Source organism: Pseudophryne corroboree, chromosome 12 (genome assembly GCF_028390025.1).
Source record: "Pseudophryne corroboree isolate aPseCor3 chromosome 12, aPseCor3.hap2, whole genome shotgun sequence".
NCBI classification, from domain to species: Eukaryota; Metazoa; Chordata; class Amphibia; order Anura; family Myobatrachidae; genus Pseudophryne; species Pseudophryne corroboree.
In genome coordinates, this window is record NC_086455.1 from 32,895,150 (window position 1) to 32,914,698 (window position 19,549).

General features: G+C 41.7%; 1 protein-coding gene across 2 annotated transcripts in view; it reads left to right on the forward strand.

The window, feature by feature from the left end:
- LRFN5 (leucine rich repeat and fibronectin type III domain containing 5) overlaps positions 1–19,549 on the forward strand; it is a 352,489-nt gene that overhangs the window by 202,160 nt on the left and 130,780 nt on the right. Inside the window, exon 2 of one of the 2 annotated variants that reach the window (XM_063947305.1) lies at positions 7,572–7,674. The exons of the other annotated variant lie outside the window; for it this stretch is intronic. The gene's annotated coding sequence lies outside the window, so the exon portion shown is untranslated. The remainder of the gene's footprint in view (positions 1–7,571; positions 7,675–19,549) is intronic. 2 annotated transcript variants of the gene reach the window in all.

The following is a 19,549-nucleotide window of genomic DNA, read 5'->3' on the forward strand; positions in this document are numbered from 1 at the left end:
CAGATGACAATGTCGACAGCTGGAATACTGGCTAACAGGGGCTATTGCCACTTGTGGGTGTCCATGGCATGGGATACGGTCATTAGGTCGACACTCATTAGGTCGACTACTGAAGGTCGACACTGCCATTAGGTCGACTTGGCCATTAGGTCGACATGTACTAGGTCAACAGGTCAAAATGTCGACATGAGTTTTCACCTTTCTTTTTCCACGTGGACTACAATTGGAACGGTAACCCGTGCCTAGCGAAGTGGTAGCGGAGCAAGGTACCTTGCCTGAAGCATGGAGAGCGAAGCGGTAGCGGAGTGAGGGGACGTGGTGCACTAATTTGGGTTCCCCGTCACTTTACGGAGAAAATTACACCAAAAACAGTCAAAACACCATGTCGACCTTTTGACCTAGTACATGTCGACCTAACGCCCATGTCGACCTAATGAATGTCGACCTAATGGCAATGTATTCCTTCAGTGGTCAACCTAATGAGTGTCGACCTAAGTTAGGTCGACCCAACGACCCATACTCCATGGCACCCATAGAGTGGGAATAGATCCTGTGGTGAGCACAGCGTGCCACTGAGCCTGCAAGGGGACTCATATTCCTTCCCCCACTGTTTATTAACAGTGTTCTTAGTGCTAGGAGTATGCGTCATCATTTCTCATCCTCCAGCATAGTATTAGAAGCCTCAGCATGATAGCACCTCTTAATATCTCTAGTAACTGGGTGTGCAGTCCAGACCCGCCCCCCTCCTTTTTCCACAACAGTGTGAATCCATGCAAGACAGACTCCGCAAATGTCAGACTTTGCAACTGAACGCATAGAAGCATAAATGTGACATTCTGACTGCCTGGTGCCCTAGTAATCATTCACTTCACAAACCATATGGTGGTGGCAATCAAAGGCTTATTATGAAAATGTTTTTTTTTTTTTTTGCCCCCTAAATGGCAACCTACTATCGGCATTGAAATTCATTTGTGGTACAGTAGCTCTTATGTTTACAGACAAATATTTGCAAAGCTGTTATATTTATAGTTGTGTTGAATCATTCTAAGAACACGTTGTGTTGCAATTTTTTTTTGACAGATACATGAAAAAAGCAGTCAAGGAATAAAATTAGTGTCGGAATGCCAATTCTTAGACAGTATCCTGGGAGTTGGTGTACACACAGGTTCCTCCTGAGCGCTAGACCACTGTTCCCAATCATTGTTTGTCTGACTCAGCAACATTCCAAGCACCATTTTCATATTCCACTGTAGACTAAGTTCTGGCAGCATTGTAAACTGTCAGGCATCGGTGCCAACGCTTGTAATTCTTAAATAATCCTGAAAGTCTGTAATTATCACAAAAAGCCACATACGCACATTTACTAGTAGTTATAGTCCATTAACCAGATTGTTGTTTAAGGTTATTTGCTGTTTATAATATTTAAATTAAATGCTTGTTGCCCTTTATATGGCAATTTTGCAGTATTTTAGTGAAATGTAAAATAGAGAGTGTTTAATTCCTATTTAATTTAGACAAAAAGAGCGACACCTCCCTTACTCATCATATTCCCTGAGAGTATTGTCTTTCCTGACGCAATTCTTAGATAGACAGTTATCAGTTTATCAAAACACATTTCTTCTTCAATAAATATTCTCCATCCTTGCAGCAGCTTCATAACAGAACACAACCTGTCGTCGGGATTAAAATCAATTTCCTTCTGCAGGAACATGACATTTTGCATCTTACAAGGGCAGCAAGACGTAATTGTCACAACCTCCATTAGAATAATGTCTGCTTTCATCTGCACTGAAATATGGATATGAAATGTAGAAACTCCACAAAATGGCTGCTGATAACAGAAAATGGTCGCCATTATCAAAACACATTACAGAGAAAAAAACAACATATTTCTGAATTTAAATTCTTTGATGGATGTGTAATGCAATTTCATAAATACGTAAACCTATGATCATGAAAGAAAAGTGGTATTTGACAGACATTTTTACCTTTCAAGGACAAATTGGTTTATCTTTCACAAATGAACCAGGAAGAAATTGGATATTTAGTTAATAATAAAAAAAAGCAAACAAAATATTCAGCTACTAAGGAATGTACTGTTCTCTTTGAAACATGTTTTCTTTTGTGGTAGTAATAATAATAATAATAATAATAATAATAATAATAATAATAATAATAATAATAAGAAGAAGAAGAAGAAGAAGAAGAAGAAGAAGAAGAAGAAGAAGTTTGAGAAAATGTATTATAGTAAAACTTTTGTAGGGCAGATCAGATTGTATGAAGTAAAATAATTATTTGAAATAAACTAAATTGTATGAAATTAAAGAAATGCAAAATGTTGCAGAGTTGTATATGCAGTAATCTGAAGGCAGAACACTATCGTGTCCTGATTTTGAAAATCCACAAAGCTATATTTAGAGCGTAGGAGTAAAAAAGGAATTGTTGTTGGTATTCATTTAAACATTAATGCTGGTACTCTGTAAGATATATTCATAATACATTAGTTTCAGCATTACCCCAGTATTCCCCGCATAATCTAAGGTTAGCTATATAATGTTAACGTTATCTACTTTTTAGTATGCATTGCATACAGTTTCTCTGGTAAACATTTTATCACCTCACGTAAAGTTTTATCTCGAAGACGCCTGTCACTAATTTGAGCTTTCCTTCTGATATTATGGAATAACTGCATTAATATATTGAAAAGTGTGTCAATTAAAAGTTAAGGCTAGAAAAAAAGCAGCAGAATTTAAAGCATTGCGCATTTCCTTTAAGAACACTGCAAACTAAATTCAAGTTGATCAATAACAAATAACTGGCGATAATATTCAGAATGATCTAATTACTTAGTAGAACAGCTATACAGATACATATATATATATATATATTTCCATTATCCACAAGAAAATTGAATGGCGCTAATATACCACTACTGTGGATGTAAATATAAGTCCAGCTCACCCACACTCTCTTATGACAAGGGTGTGTAATAGCACTAGCATCCTTAGATCGGACGAAGTCTCGTGATGAAAACATTAGGGCATAGACTTGTTATGGTGTACCCAGCTTCTTCTTGTGGCGTGTGCGCCCGATTGTGTCTGCAGGCTGCCATAGCTCCCTGCAGTGGTCTGCGGCATGGTTCATGACTCCTGTGGGTGTATCAGACAGTGGAAGGTGATTGCCCTGTACCTATGGATCATCCCCTCTTTGCTTATTAAGATCCCAACAGAGGGCACTCACCAACCCAAAAAGCATAAAGCAGTTTAATTGTCACATCAAAGTCACCAACATAGTGTCAACGTTTCGACACAGCGGGCCTTTCTCAAGACAGCCATAAAAGACATCCAGTCAGCATGTCATATGCAAGCATACGGACACTGCCTACCGGGCCCCCTTAAATAGCACTCAGTAATTAATTAATTACCTAATTACCGGAAGTTGAATAAACACTCACATACTACCTTACAATATAAAATATATACAAGTCACTTAACATATATGACATGAGCTTATAACTGATCACCATAGGACACATAAAATATATATACAAATAGCAGCATAGATTTATAAACAAGCATCATACAAATCAGCTGTTTATCTTACTCCCGGTAATATATGTATTTATATATATGTATATATATATATATATATATATATATAGAGAGAGAGAGAGCAGTTTACAGTAGCAATGCAAATGCAACGTGGCATGCCATGCTCATTTGCATTGCTGTTAGGTCCCATTGAAGTAAATGGGAGGCTGGCTCCCATTTAAGTTTATGGTATAGCAGGATAATACTTCATAATTCTATAATACTGAATATTATCAATAGTTTTTTATTATTGAGCAACTTGAATTTATGGATACTATGGCCCTGTATGAAATACTGCCCAAATATGTTCAGTGCTATCTTGTGTAAGTTACCCTTGATTAATCAGCCTATTTTATTGAGGGCATGATAGCGGAAATATAAGCATTATAATCTGTGGACTTTTTATACTTTCCATAGTATGAAAAGGTGATTACTGACAATAACTACTAAAAGGGCACAATGTTGGAAAAAGGGGACTGCACACTACACTCTTATATGGCAATCCCCTTGAGTTTAATAATCCTACACCAACTGTGAACTTTTCAAAGATTTTACCATTCAGGGGGGTTATTCTCTGTTGATCTTGCAAGAACACCACAGAATAACTTCCAAGGGACCAGATCATTTATTACCAACTGAGAATAACTTCTCTGGAGTGTCCATCTTTACAATGAGGGTTCGCCTGACTCTGTAGGTGCCAGAATTGGGGAAATAGATCACCTGTCTATGGCATTTTACAATTAATGACAGTGTCTATACTGTGTGTGTGTGTGTGTGTGTGTGTGTGTGTGGGGGGGGGGGGGGGGGGGCAGTTGCATTATTGCAACAACTTTGAGTTATTCAGACTTACCATCAATCTGACTCCAGAAGCAGTTGCCAGCAAAGTTGTGACCTCTTCCTTAAATTTCCCCTCATTTCAAATCCTACAATGCTCAATATTAGTGGGGCTCATCCTTGAGCCATTTTTTGTACATGATGACGACTGAAAGAGTAGAAAGAAAATAAGAGCTTGTCTGAAGTAATATTCTGTCTGAATTGGTGGATTTTATACAGGGGACAGCTAGAAACAGTGAAGACACAGTAGCTCGAATGACTGCAATTCCATTTTTTTTAACCATTATCATATCCATGAGGCTGGTACCCTAAAGATATGGTACAAACTTTAGCTCTTTGTGTGTAGGGGGAGTTCTTAATTTTTTTATGGATTTTCAGAGTGATGTCAGGCACTTGTTTGCATTTTTCACACTTTTACCTCTTTTCTACCTAATTGTGTTGATGGATTATAATTTTGAATGTTATACCGTCTCAACCATTTTTGTCATAGACTGTGAAATACTGTATTTTCTTTTTAGACATGCTTTTTTTAAATATTGCACGTAAATCTTTTTGTCTCTGCTACATGAATAGTCTTATGACTCAATAGCCATGGAAACCAGCCATAAACCTATTTTCTCTAATGACTGCTTGCTGTAGTCAGCAAGGCAAAGCAATTTATCTGCCTCTAAAGTTTTTCTGCACTGTAGTGGGGAAGGGGGTTGGAGTTGGGTTTAAACCTGGTCCACTTTCACAAAACACTTAAAGCACGTCCCCTGGGAAAATCTTTAGTCATTATAATGTTTATTATTGATAAGTACCAGTTGTTATGCACACCAGTGCCTGCAGGAATGTACTGGTGTCTGAACGGAGAGGGATGCAAAACAAATGAACTCACAGACAGACTGGGGAATTTGACATTACGTACACAGAAGGTGATAGGGTAACAAAATAAACACAAAGTGAACAGAGAAGCCCAGAGGCTAAGAAACTGGGTGTCTCCATAGTATTAGGAATGCTCAGATGGAAAGAAGCGAGATGTTGTGTTTTAATACGTAGAGAACCCGAAATGCTGTTGCTAAGGGCAACAGCAAAACCCTAAAGGGTTACCAACGGGTGTGGCAGTAAACTCCTTGGTCAGAGATGGAATAATAGACACAAGGAGAGTCTCCACAATCCTAATCCTCACTTGCAGTGCACTGGTTCAGCTTACTGCCACTAAACTGACACCTGAACACCTTGCACAGTGAGAAAGGATTTTGGCAGGCAAGTCTGAGAATACAGCCGCAAACTTGCTAAGTTCACAGAGTAGCAAAAGAACCCCAGCAAGTTAAACGACTGACTCCAGTCTTACTGCTAGGTCTGGTTTGGCAGAGTGTAGTACCAAATCCCAAGGCCTATTTGCAGTAAGCAACAAACAAATACAAAGTTACACAGTACTGGCTAACTTTCAGGAACTGACTAACCAACAAAGATTCAGCAGCATCTGCTTAACCTGAGAAGAGGGTTTATATAGCAGGTGCTGTCCACGCCCCACTCAGACCTCACAGACTGTGAGCACAAAAACCAGCACCGGATCCCCTGCCGTGCACAAAGCCTGTAACCACTGCACAGCAAAAGATCCGAACCGGAGTATCAGCTGCGCTCAGGTTACTCCGCTAGCACTTGTCTCCCGGTTGCCATGACGACGTGGCAGCACAGGGCAGGAGACCCTAACACCAGTGGACTAGCTACAGTGATTGCAAGTAAGCAACCACTAAGTGCCCTAGTAGTTAAGGGAGTCCAGCAAAGATGGAGTGACCATCTTCTAAGGCCCCTGCTTCACCCTCCTAATGATCCCAGCTTTTATCTTAAGTCAGAACTGTTCTGATTGACGAATGCTCCAGTGGTGCCTCCTCAGCATGGCTCTTTCCTAATTTATTTTAGAGCAGAGGTGGTGGCCCTAGAGGCTGAAGTGATATCACCAAACTAAATTTGGCTAAAATGCACAATTTCACCCACAGCTGGTACCTCTGATGGAAGTCTTTGATAATGACAACCTTGTTGATGTGCCACTGGAAATCATGATGATGTCTGGTCATAAGTTATTTTCAATTCTCCAACCAACTAATTTCGCAACTTCTGACTCATCGTTATCATTAATTAGCCCTATTACAGCAATGTCATCTGCAAATTTGATCACTTTTACAGATGTGTCCACCGACACACAGTCGTGGGTAAACATTGAGTAAAAAAAAGGGCTAAGAACACAGCACTGAGGTACACCTGTATTTTTCAATACCTCCCCGGACCTAACACTACCCATTTTAACCATCTATGGTCTATTTGTAAAAAATTCTAAAATTCAGTTACAAATAAAACTATCAAAGCATAATGCAGATAATTTGTTCGTCAAAGACACAGGAATCACTGTGTTGAAGGCCAAACCAAAATTGACAAATAAAATTCTAACATAGGCGTTCCTTTTTTCCAAATGGCACAGAGAAAAATGCAACAATGTAATAAACGCGTCATCAATGCAATGGTCCTGGCTATAAGCAAATTGAAACGGGTCAAACTCAGACAAAATTTTTTTTTAATGCGGCTCATTTAATGTGGTTTATCTTCTATCACATGTTCTGCTCTCTTTAATGAAATCTAGTCTGGTTTGGAGTCAACATGTGGACTAACCTCCTTGCTCACATCCACTACACCCCTACCCACTTGTAGGCATCAGTCAATACTGTATTAAACACTGTTAAAGGTGGCAAATACTTTTAAAAAATCTTCAAAATATATTTCAACAGACTTTTTTTGTAATAAAAAGTGTGTGTAACAAAGATAAAATAGCTTATAGTTATCACGTTAGACTACATTAGCAAAAACTATGAATAACTGTATCTGCATTCTAAAAGTACTATGGGGCAGATGTATTAACCTGGAGAAGGCATAAGGAAGTGATAAACCAGTGATATGTGCAAGGTGATAAAGGCACCAGCCAATCAGCTCCAATATGTAAATTAGCAGTTAGGATCTGATTGGCTGGTGCCTTTATCACCTTGCACATATCACTGGTTTATCACTTCCTTATGCCTTCTCCAGGTTAATACATCTGCCCCTATATATCATATGAGAATAACATAATTTGTTTGAGATGGAAAGTAATGTATTGGTTATTTTATTCCCTAGATTACTTGCATCCCCATGTTATGCTGTTACCTATCAGAGGGTTGGACAACCTAATGTTTTCAGATGACCAGGTGAACACCAAAGAGATGGTTTCCTAAGCAAGGTATCCCATAAAGCACTTTTCTAAATTATTTTTTTAGTGTGTCATTGTAATTTAGAATATATTCACAGCTACAGTATAGTGTCTTGTATAGTTTGCAATAACCAGCCTCATAAACTCAATTAGCCTTGCACATACAGTATTTGTTGTATTTCCCAGATAATCCATGCGTGGCTTTCATGTTGAAATCACTTCACTTTCCTATCACCTGCCAATGCTCCCTATTTATAACATCACTTCAATGCAAGACAAAAATGGTACTATAGCAATCATGGTGTTATAAAAAGGGCGATATACTTAAATCCATGCCTTAACTGAACAAATCTTGCATTAGCGTAGGATAGTAAATTTGTGAATCACAGCTGTCTGCAAGTACAACATGTGACTCAGAATCAGGGCCAAAATCTGTAACTTTTGTAAGCCTAATAACAGTGTACTAACAATTTACTGCACACAAGTACAGAACAGAAAATTAGAGAAGACAAATAGCTGCTTGCTTATTTTGACTAAATTGTATCAGGCCAAACCTGATTTAATGCACATTTGGTAAGACAATAGTCAAGTGTGTCATTGTATTGTATGTGATGGTGTTTTGAATTTTTTTTATATGTTCTTGAATTTCCCCAATGCATTTTGTTATAATTGATAACAATAATAATAATAATAATAATAATAATAATATTATTATTATTATTATTGTTGTAGTTGTTGTTGTTGTTGTTGTTGTTGTTATTATCATTACTATGATGATTAGTACTGTATGAGGTTTTTGGTTTGAGTTTTACAGGTGGACACTTCTCATGTCATTATGTCACTACTCATTAATTTGTGCCCCACTACTGCTAACAGTTTTCTATGAGATACCAGTCTTAGGGACCGATTTAACAATGAGACTAATCCCTATTATCACACACTAAAGGGGTTATGTCCTCGTTTCAGTATTTAACAAAAACAGATAAGCTTAACGTACCATTGTTTTATTGGCATTTCTATCATGTGTGCAATGTGTGCAGGGCAAACAAGACCCCGGGACCAGTGGGGCCCACACTGCACCCATGTTGTTTTAAGACTTACCTTTCCGGAGTCCATTGATGGGCTCCATGTTCCCGGAGACCTTCACATGCACGGTAGACTCCAGCACAATGCCAGAGACTACTGCGCCGCGGAGAGGAGCAGCCCCACCCGAAGTCTGCACATGGGTCCCTCCGCTGTTAAAACACCCCTGTGCTGTTTGTCACTGTACCGCCTACTACGCTATGCAGTGGTGCTTTCATTTTGTTTATTGAATACTATTACAAAATAAAACATTATGTATTGTCACAAAAAATTAGATTTATCAAAATTTAGGACTTGATAGGTACTAGGTGATTGAAATTATCTCCAGATAAGGAAAAAAAAGAGCTTTAAAAGAAGATATACTTTTTTTTTTTGCATAACTGTATGTGCCTGGACCATTGCATAGGTAGAGCCTTATTTGATCATAAGCATTAATGCAGGTCTGAATCAAATATATTAATGTATGTTTACTTGACAGTGACTAAAAGAGGAGAAAGGACAGTGGGGGTCATTCAGGCCCTTCTGCTGTTGCGGCGTGCAGCACAGTTTGCCGGTGGAGGCAAACTGTGCATGTGCAGCGGGCGCACAGTAGCAGTGCGGACTCACACTTTGTGGTCGTATCCCCGATAGATACGGCAGCAATGTGATTGACAGCGGCTGGCAATTTTCGGGGCGGCGATGCAGCATTGCGGGGGGGGAGGGGGGGCAGGGCAATTGGGGGGGCAGGACCGATTTTGTGGCTGTTGCGTGATATCACACACAGCCGCTCCGATATAAAAAAAATGGGCTCTAACCACCTGACAGCACTGCCAGGCTGCGCTGCCAGGGGTCAACGTTAGATCCGATGCGTTTGCAATTAGATCGCGAACATACATCGGGAGATGGCCTTACACATGCTGGGTGACCTTGCCCTGTGCTGGGTGGCGCCAGGGCCAGTTCTAGCCCTTGTGGCGCCCTGGGCAAAAATAGGGGCATGGCTTCATACAGGGGCGTGGTCAGTTACGCCCCCCTGTAGAGTTGTGCCCTCAATTGTGCCCCCTGTAGAGTTGTGCCCCCATTTGTGCCCCCTGTAGAGTAGTGCAATTACAAAAAAATAATAATAATTAATACTTACTATCCCCACTCCTGATTACCGACCGCTGCTGACCTCCGCCGGCGCCGCTCCTCGGATCTATGGGAGAGACGTTATGACATCTCTCTCATAGCACAGCAGACACTAGTGGTCAATTATGACCCCTAGCGTCTATGTGCCAGTCCCACAATGCTGTGTGGTGCGCAATGATGTCATTGCGCACCGCACAGCAAAGGTCCTCTCCACGAAGGGAAACTAGTTGGTTAGTGTAACCCATCTAGTTTCCTTCACAGTGCCGCACAGCACCGGGGGACACTGACAAACAGTAGCGGATCTTACCATGGCGCAGCGCCCTCTGGATGGCGCCGGCGCCCTCCGGAAGGCAGCACCTCGGGCAAAAATCCTGTGTGCCCGTAGCAAGATCCGCTACTGGGTGGCACCCAGCACATGCAGAGATGGACACAGATCTAGCTGCATATGCAGCCATCTGCGTTCATCGCTGAATAACACCCAGTATGCAGAAAATACAAAATATATTTTGTAAGTAAATGTCAATTACACATGTTTAGTACTGTAATTGTAGTTTTGTTTTGTTAATTTTTTTATTTTGTTGTTGTTGTTTTTTGCTTTTTGTCATCTAAATTGGTTTGGAAAAAAATACACATTTTGAAAATTAATACAAGTACAAATTTGTGTTGTGGCAGGTGCACTAATGCAGACTAAGAATGTATTTCTATGACATATGACCTCATGGAGACAAAATAATGTGCATACAGGAAAATCACAGTTTCAATAATATTTGTTTAAACATCTGCTATGTTTAATTGTTGCTAAATTAGAATCTTGGGCTGGTAAGTCTTTTAATTATAGAGAATAATTTTAACTATTATGAAAGATACAATTTCAGCCCTGTTCTATGTAAAAGTAAATAGTATTTTTAGTTTATATTGCAACTGTATCACATCATTATGTTGATAAATGTACGTGTATACCATTTTATATTGCCACTTGTGCAATGTTTGAATCTTATTTACTTGGATTTTAAGGTGTTCTCTTTCAACTTGAAAGGATTATCAGTCAATACTTAAGTAAAGCCATCTCCTGACTAATCATCTTACTGTATATTGTGCAGATGGTAGTGGATTTATTTGTCATATGTTTGTAAACTGTGTCATGACAAATAACTCAGTAAGGTTTTTACCAGCAACCACCAAAGGATTGTACAGTTTAAGTGAAGAAGGACTAAAACATTCATTTTTTTTCATTTACTGTACTCCCACATTTGCAGGACGAGGCAATATTTATAATTTCACTAGGAACCAGTGACCTCAGTGAAGTAGAGGTCAGCCATTTTGTGGGCTTTACTAACATTCTTTAGAAAGCAGAATATAGATTCACTAGGATCCAGCAACCTCAGAGAGGTATAGGGCAGCCTTTTTTTGGCTGAACTGATGTTCTGTAGGAGGCAGCTTATGGATTCCCTGGGAACCAGGACATCAGTTAGACATAGGTCCGCCATTTTGTGTGTTAGGCCAATAAACGCCACCCTGTGGACTCACTAGAAACTGGTGACATCACTGATACTACTTGCAGTTTGTAGGCTAAACCAGTTTTTATGTGAACATCACTAGGAACCAATGAGATCACTGAGGCATGAATTATCTCATTATTTGAATGATCTTCTTGTGCATGAGGAACAAAGCATCTAGCTGAGGTTTAGTTTAAGGACAAGTATACATTATTTGTATGCACACTATTGTTTCCTGCATTCAAATCTTCACCTGCATCCACTTTTAATACCAGCAACTACAATTTACTTTCATATGACTCAGTGATGCAGAATTTGTTTTCTAAAAGGTTACATTATTATTATTATTATTATTATTATTATTATTATTATTATTATTTATTTATATGGTGCCACATGGAATCTGCAGCGCCAAATTACAGAGTAAACAAATAAGCAAGACACGAAGACAGTGACTTACAGCTCAATACAATATAGGACAAGTACAGGGTATATAAACATAGCTGCATCAGTGAACAGCACTGAAATAAGTATCAGGGTGGAAGAAAACCGAAGGATTTGGTGCCATCAAAGGGAGTATTGAAAAAAAGATAGGTTAAGTAAGAGACATAAAAGTACATAAGGGAAGAGGACCCTGCTCGTGAGAGCTTACATTGCCAGTATTTCATGTACAGTACTTGCTCCTATTTTCTGGAATGGCCCTGCCTCCTCCTGGGTAATGATGTGATCAATGCAAATTATGTCCTTGTGCCCGATGGCACACATGGCATCTTCATGGCCACACCCACTTCATAAGAAAGAGAAGGGGGGTCTGGTATGGCAGCCTGCTCTCCATCAAGTATGGAGAAATCCCTGAAATTCAGACAACTATGATTGGTCCCATTGCAGGCAAGTAACAAGTACATTTTACAATCTTATAAGTAAATGATATTCTATGACTTGTACAAGCAGTGCCAGATTAAGGTCCTCATGGGCCTGGAGCTGAAATTGCTGAAGGGCCTACTGTATGCCACCGCATGGGGTGTGACCAGCACGGCATGTGCATACCTCCCAACCTTGATGTCTGCGGAGGAGGGACCCCTTCGTGCGCCGAAGGCGCACGCCCGATTATAGGCAAGTGCCGTGATCGCAAGCCATGCCCCCGTTTTCATCATTATGGGGGCATGAACAGCGCTGTGAGAGCTGCTGGCCATGCCTCCTGTCCCTCTCTGCCTGGAATAGATGCTGTGCGCATGCGCACAGCATCTATTCACCGCTGCTGTCCTCAGAGCAGCGAGTGACGGGGGGGATCTCCCAACTGCCCCCCCACCCGCGGAACACTGCGACCCGCGGGTGGGACAGCGGGTCAGACCGTGAAAAACGGGACAGTTGGGAGGTATGTGTGTGGCTACTGATATGGGGGGTGTAATCAGTGCTGTATATATATTTTATGTGTGTATGCGTGTGTGAATACATGTGTCTTGAAAATAGAAACCGCTCAGCACTTAAATGCCCAATTATCTCCAACAAACCAATTACTAAAACAAACAAAAACATACGCAGAAAATATATCTACATAGTACAACAAACAGAACAGGAGAGCACACCTAGAAGTGGATTCAGCAGTAATCACGGCTGCACATCTGCGCCTTTATGCAAATGCCGCAACAAAGCCCTTCCCTTGTGTCCACAGTCCCTATGCTGGGCATTCACGTACAGATAAAATGACTATCAGACCGACAGGCGTTTTATCAGGCAGCCTTGGATAGTGCAGATATCAGGCACATACACAGTGGGGGAGATTCAAATGTTTGAAAAGTTGGTTGGGTGTCTGTTTTTTCCTATAAAATAGACAGACACCCAACCGACTTTTCAAACATTTGAATTCCACCCAGTGAGTTCTCTCACAGAGTATGGTCTGTGATATTAGTGCTCCGCCCCGAGGGAGGAGACATTTCCCTGTTCTTTCCCATATGAAAAACAGGGAAAATGTCTGTCAGTTGGCCGCAGTACGACATACACTGCTCAATGCAGCCAACTTGTTGCTTCATAAAATATTGGATCAGTCGGACATACTGGACGATCCGGCATGCCTGACAGATTGATATTTTCGGATCAGTCAGTCGCATATATGCTACAATTACAGTATTTAGGCGATCCACCGATATTAGGTGGATCGGCCAGATAATCGTAGCGTGTATGCCCAACTTTAGGCACCAACATTGGTCACACCATGGACACTGGGGGTCATTCCGAGTTGATTGCTCGATAGCTACTTTTAGCAGCCGTGCAAACGCATAGTCTTCACCCACGGGGGAGTGTATTTTCGCTTTGCAAGTGTGCGAACGCCTGTGCAGCCGAGCTCTGCAAAAACAGTTTGTGCAGCTTCTGAGTAGCTCTGGACTTTCTCAGCCCTTGCGATCACTTCAGTCTTTTCGGTGCCAGAATTGACGTCAGACACCCGCCCTCCAAACGCCCGGACACGCCTGCCACTTCCCTACCACTCCCAGAAAACGGTCAGTTGACACCCATAAACACCTTCTTCCTGTCAATCTCCTTGCGATCGGCTGTGCGAATGGATTCTTCGTTAAAACCACCGCTCAGCAACGATCCGCTTTGTACCCGTATGACACACGTGCACAAGGAAATTAACAGGGCCTCCCCCTCCCCCCCCCAAAAAAAAAATAAGATTTTACTCACCGGTAAATCTATTTCTCGTAGTCCATAGTGGATGCTGGGAACTCCGTAAGGATCATGGGGAATAGCGGCTCCGCAGGAGACTGGGCACAACTAAAAGAAAGCTTTTAGACTACCTGGTGTGCACTGGCTCCTCCCACTATGACCCTCCTCCAAGCCTCAGTTAGGATACTGTGCCCGGAAGAGCTGACACAATAAGGAAGGATTTTGAATCCCGGGTAAGACTCATACCAGCCACACCAATCACACCGTATAACTTGTGATACTATACCCAGTTAACAGTATGAAATATAACTGAGCCTCTCAACAGATGGCTCAACAATAACCCTTAGTTAGGCAATAACTACATACAAGTATTGCAGACAATCCGCACTTGGGATGGGCGCCCAGCATCCACTACGGACTACGAGAAATAGATTTACCGGTGAGTAAAATCTTATTTTCTCTGACGTCCTAGTGGATGCTGGGAACTCCGTAAGGACCATGGGGATTATACCAAAGCTCCCAAACGGGCGGGAGAGTGTGGATGACTCTGCAGCACCGAATGAGAGAACTCAAGGTCCTCCTCAGCCAGGGTATCAAATTTGTAGAATTTTGCAAACGTGTTTGCCCCTGACCAAGTTGCAGCTCGGCAAAGTTATAAAGCCGAGACCCCTCGGGCAGCCGCCCAAGATGAGCCCACTTTCCTCCTGATTTAGGATCCGGCAATCCAGCCGCAGAATGCTCCAGCTGAATTGTGCTACAAATTCAGCGAGCAATAGTCTGCTTATAAGCAGGAGCACCTATTTTGTTGGGTGCCTACAGGATAAAAAGCGAGTCAGTTTTCCTGACTCCAGCCGTCCTGGAAATAGAAATTTTTAAGGCCCTGACTACGTCCAGTAACTTGGAATCTTCCAAGTCCCTAGTAGCCACAGGCACTACAATAGGTTGGTTTAAGTGAAAAGCTGATACCACCTTAGGGAGAAACTGAGGACGAGTCCTCAATTCTGCCCTATCCATATGGAAAATCAGATAAGGGCTTTTACATGACAAAGCCGCCAATTCTAACACACGCCTGGCCGAAGCCAAGGCCAATAACATGACCACTTTCCACGTGAGATATTTCAAATCCACAGTTTTAAGTGGCTCAAACCTATGTGATTTTAGGAAACTCAACACCACGTTGAGATCCCAAGGTGCCACAGGAGGCACAAAAGGGGGCTGAATATGTAGCACTCCCTTTACAAATGTCTGAACTCCAGGCAGTGAAGCCAGTTCTTTCTGGAAGAAAATCGACAGAGCCGAAATCTGGACCTTAATGGAACCCAAGTTTAGGCCCATAGTCACTCCTGACTGTAGGAAGTGCAGAAAACGACCCAGCTGAAATTCCTCTGTTGGGGCCTTCCTGGCCTCACACCACGCAACATATTTTCGCCAAATACGGTGATAATGGTTTGCGGTTACTTCTTTCCTGGCTTTTATCAGCGTAGGAATGACTTCCTCCGGAATGCCTTTTTCCTTTAGGATCCGGAATTCAACCGCCATGCCATCAAACGCAGCCGCGGTAAGTCTTGGAACAGACAGGGCCCCTGCTGTAGCAGATCCTGTCTGAGCGGTAGAGGCCATGGGTCCTCTGATATCATTTCTTGAAGTTCTGGGTACCAAGCTCTTCTTGGCCCATCCGGAACCACGAGTATCGTTCTTACTCCTCGTTTTCTTATTATTCTCAGTACCTTTGGTATGAGAGGCAGAGGAGGGAATACATAAACCGACTGGTACACCCACGGTGTCACTAGAGCGTCCACAGCTATTGCCTGAGGGTCCCTTGACCTGGCGCAATATCTAGTTTTTTGTTTAGGCGGGACGCCATCATGTCCACCTGTGGCCTTTCCCAACGGTTTACCAACAGTTGGAAGACTTCTGGATGAAGTCCTCACTCTCCCGGGTGTAGGTCGTGTCTGCTGAGGAAGTCTGCTTCCCAGTTGTCCACTCCCGGAATGAACACTGCTGACAGTGCTAAGACGTGATTCTCCGCCCATCGGAGAATCCTTGTGGCTTCTGCCATCGCCATCCTGCTTCTTGTGCCGCCCTGTCGGTTTACAAGGGCGACTGCCGTGATGTTGTCTGATTGGATCAGTACCGGCTGGTTTTGAAGCAGAGGCCTTGCCAGACTTAGGGCATTGTAAATGGCCCTCAGTTCCAGAATATTTATGTGTAGGGACGACTCCTGACTTGACCAAAGTCCTTGGAAATTTCTTCCCTGTGTGACTGCCCCCCAGCCTCGAAGGCTGGCATCCGTGGTTACCAGGACCCAGTCCTGTATGCCGAATCTGCGGCCCTCTTGAAGATGAGCACTCTGCAGCCACCACAGTAGAGATACCCTGGTCCTTGGTCCATCAGCCGATGCATCTGAAGATGCGATCCCGACCACTTGTCCAAGAGGTCCCACTGAAAGGTTCTTGCATGGAACCTGCCGAATGGAATTTTGCTTCGTAAGAAGCTACCATTTTTCCCAGGACTCGTGTGCAGTGATGCACCGATACCTGTTTTGGTTTCTGGAGGTCTCTGACTAGAGATGACAGCTCCTTGGCTTTCTCCTGTGGGAGAAACACTTTTTTTCTGTTCTGTGTCCAGAACCATCCCCCGGAACAGTAGGCGTGTGGTAGGAACCAGCTGTATAGAATCCATCCGTGCTGTTGTAGCACTTCCCGAGATAGTGCTACTCCAACCAACAACTGCTCCTTGGACCTCACCTTTATAAGGAGATCGTCCAAGTACGGGATAATTAAAACTCCCTTTTTTCGAAGGAGTATCATCATTTCTGCCATTACCTTGGTAAAGACCCTCGGTGCCGTGGACAGTCCAAACGGCAGTGTTTGGAATTGGTAATGGCAATCCTGTACCCCAAATCTGAGGTACTCCTGGTGAGGATGGTAAATGGGGACATGTAGGTAAGCATCCTTGATGTCCAGGGATACCAAGTAATCCCCCTCCTCCAGGCTTGCAATAACCGCCCTGAGCGATTCCATCTTGAACTTGAATTTTTTTATGTATGTCTTCAAGGATTTCAAATTTAAAATGGGTCTCACCGAACCGTCCGGTTTCGGTACCACAAACAGTGTGGAATAGTAACCCCGTCCTTGTTGAAGTAGGGGCACCTTGACTATCACCTGCTGGGAATACAGCTTGTGAATTGCCTCTAGCACAGCCTCCCTGCCTGAGGGAGTTGTCGGCAAGGCAGATTTGAGGAAACGGCGGGGGGGAGACTCCTCGAATTCCAGCTTGTACCCCTGAGATACTACTTGAAGGATCCAGGGATCCACCTGTGAGCGAGCCCACTGATCGCTGAAATTTTTGAGGCGGCCCCCCACCGTACCTGGCTACGCCTGTGGAGCCCCCGCATCATGCGGTGGACTCAGAGGAAGCGGGGGAAGAATTTTGATTCTGGGAACTGGCTGACTGGTGCAGCTTTTTCCCTCTTCCCTCGTCTCTGTGCAGAAAGGAAGCGCATTTGACCCGCTTGCTTTTCTGAAGCCGAAAGGACTGTACCTGATAATACAGTGCTTTCTTAGCCTGTGAGGAAACCTGAGGTAAAAAAATTTCTTCCCAGCTGTTGCTGTGGATACGAGGTCCCAGAGACCATCCCCAAACAATTCCTCACCCTTATAAAAAAAGGAAAGAGAGGCGCCCGTATCTTACAACCTTGGTGAACTTCCAGATGCCGCACAATATGGAAGAATGGGGAAGCTGTCAATCCCCAAAAATTAACAGTAACAAGATAAAGAACCAAAACGTGCGCAAAAGGAAGAGCCAAACTAAAAATATATTAATCTATTTTATTAAATAGTAATTGTAGTTATTAAAAAATATTCAATTCAAATATATATTCCTCGGAGTGACCACAGTAGGATATTACAAATAAATTTAAAATAAATAAAACAACATAATCATAAAATATATTACCAACTAGTTGTTCTCATATATGATTAATATTCTAAAGGATCAATAATGGATACAGATATATATAATCCTGAAGAACAATGGCTGGCCAGCCTTAATTAATACTTAATAAATTGTGCACAAATAGGATGTATCAAAAGATCGAATAGAAAAATGAAAGATTGTTGTCTAGAAGATATCATATAATTTGCATAGATGGTAAGAGCTCAGGATTCTTCCAACAACAGTCTAAAATAGTAATAGTTAGCCGTTATATATGTATCCAAAAGTCTCGTGAGGGAATTAACCTCATACGGCTGCTGATGTAATTGCTAAATGTTGGAGCTAATGAATAGACACCAGTCCCGTCTTTTAGACCAAAAACTAATGAAAGTCTCGGTAAAAGCACCTAGCCTTAGGCAGCTGTTTAATGTGGGCAGCCAATGCCGTGATAATGCAGTCCCGCAACAAGATGATAAATGTGAACAAAAAATACTGAAACAAAGTCCCGAATGACTCAAATAGCACCTAGCCCAACGAGGCCATATATGTGGGTAGCTATAATGACGGGATAATGTATAAATGAATAAACCCCGTATCACTCGTAGCAGTCTCACCCGTGCCAGTGAATGCAATAGCCGTCCGTCCGGCCGGATGTTCACCGGACCTCCGCCGTTACCAATCCACAAGCCGTTCAGTGCTGCACTGCCTGGGTGCTCCTCCGACAGTGCAGCTGGGTAATCCTTTAGGCTGGGATGTTAAAGAGGAAAATAACTGTGGCGGTTATGGGCAGGTTAGGGCTGTTGGTGATGTCCGTTCGTCTCCCAATCGCAGAGAGATGGTGTATAACCGTGGATCACTCCAGAGCCGTTCAACCTAACGCGTTTCTCGACCGTAGGCACTGGTCGTTTCATCAGAGGAAGTGTAATAAAAGGGAGTCCTCATCTGGCTGTATTTAAAGCTCCCCGTTAATTGTCTAAACAGAAACAGCTGATGAATTTCCAACTATTCACCCATAGAAATCGAGTTGAAGTGAAAGAGTCTAATATATTTCTCAATACCTATGTATAAATCTCAGTGTCATGCTAAAATATTAGGATCAAAAGCCAATATATGAAATAATATAAATATATAGAAAATAAATATATGAAAAAAATGAAAATAATATATATAGAAATACAGAAATAGTGAATATATAAACTAAAATTAGTATCATTAATATTTAATCTTTCAAAAAACAATCAAACAGATCTCAGGAGTGGCGTGTCTGAAGGTATAAAGACATAATAAATATAGTGTACCACAATAAATCATATGAATAGTGAAGTGAAAAACATATATAAATGCAAAATGAAACGGTAATAGTTATAATTCATAAAAAACCCGTTTACTATAAATGTGTTACAAATAAATGATAAAGAAATAGATAAAGAATATATATATAAATATAAATACCCAATAATCTGTACATCAATATATGACTAATATTTCATTTGTAATCTATAGTCATTAAAGAAAATATATAAAAAGAACATATATTAAATAAAAATATAAATGTAAATTATAATAAATATATAAATAAAAGCATATATATCAGCACAAGAATTAGGACTGTGTCACATCATATG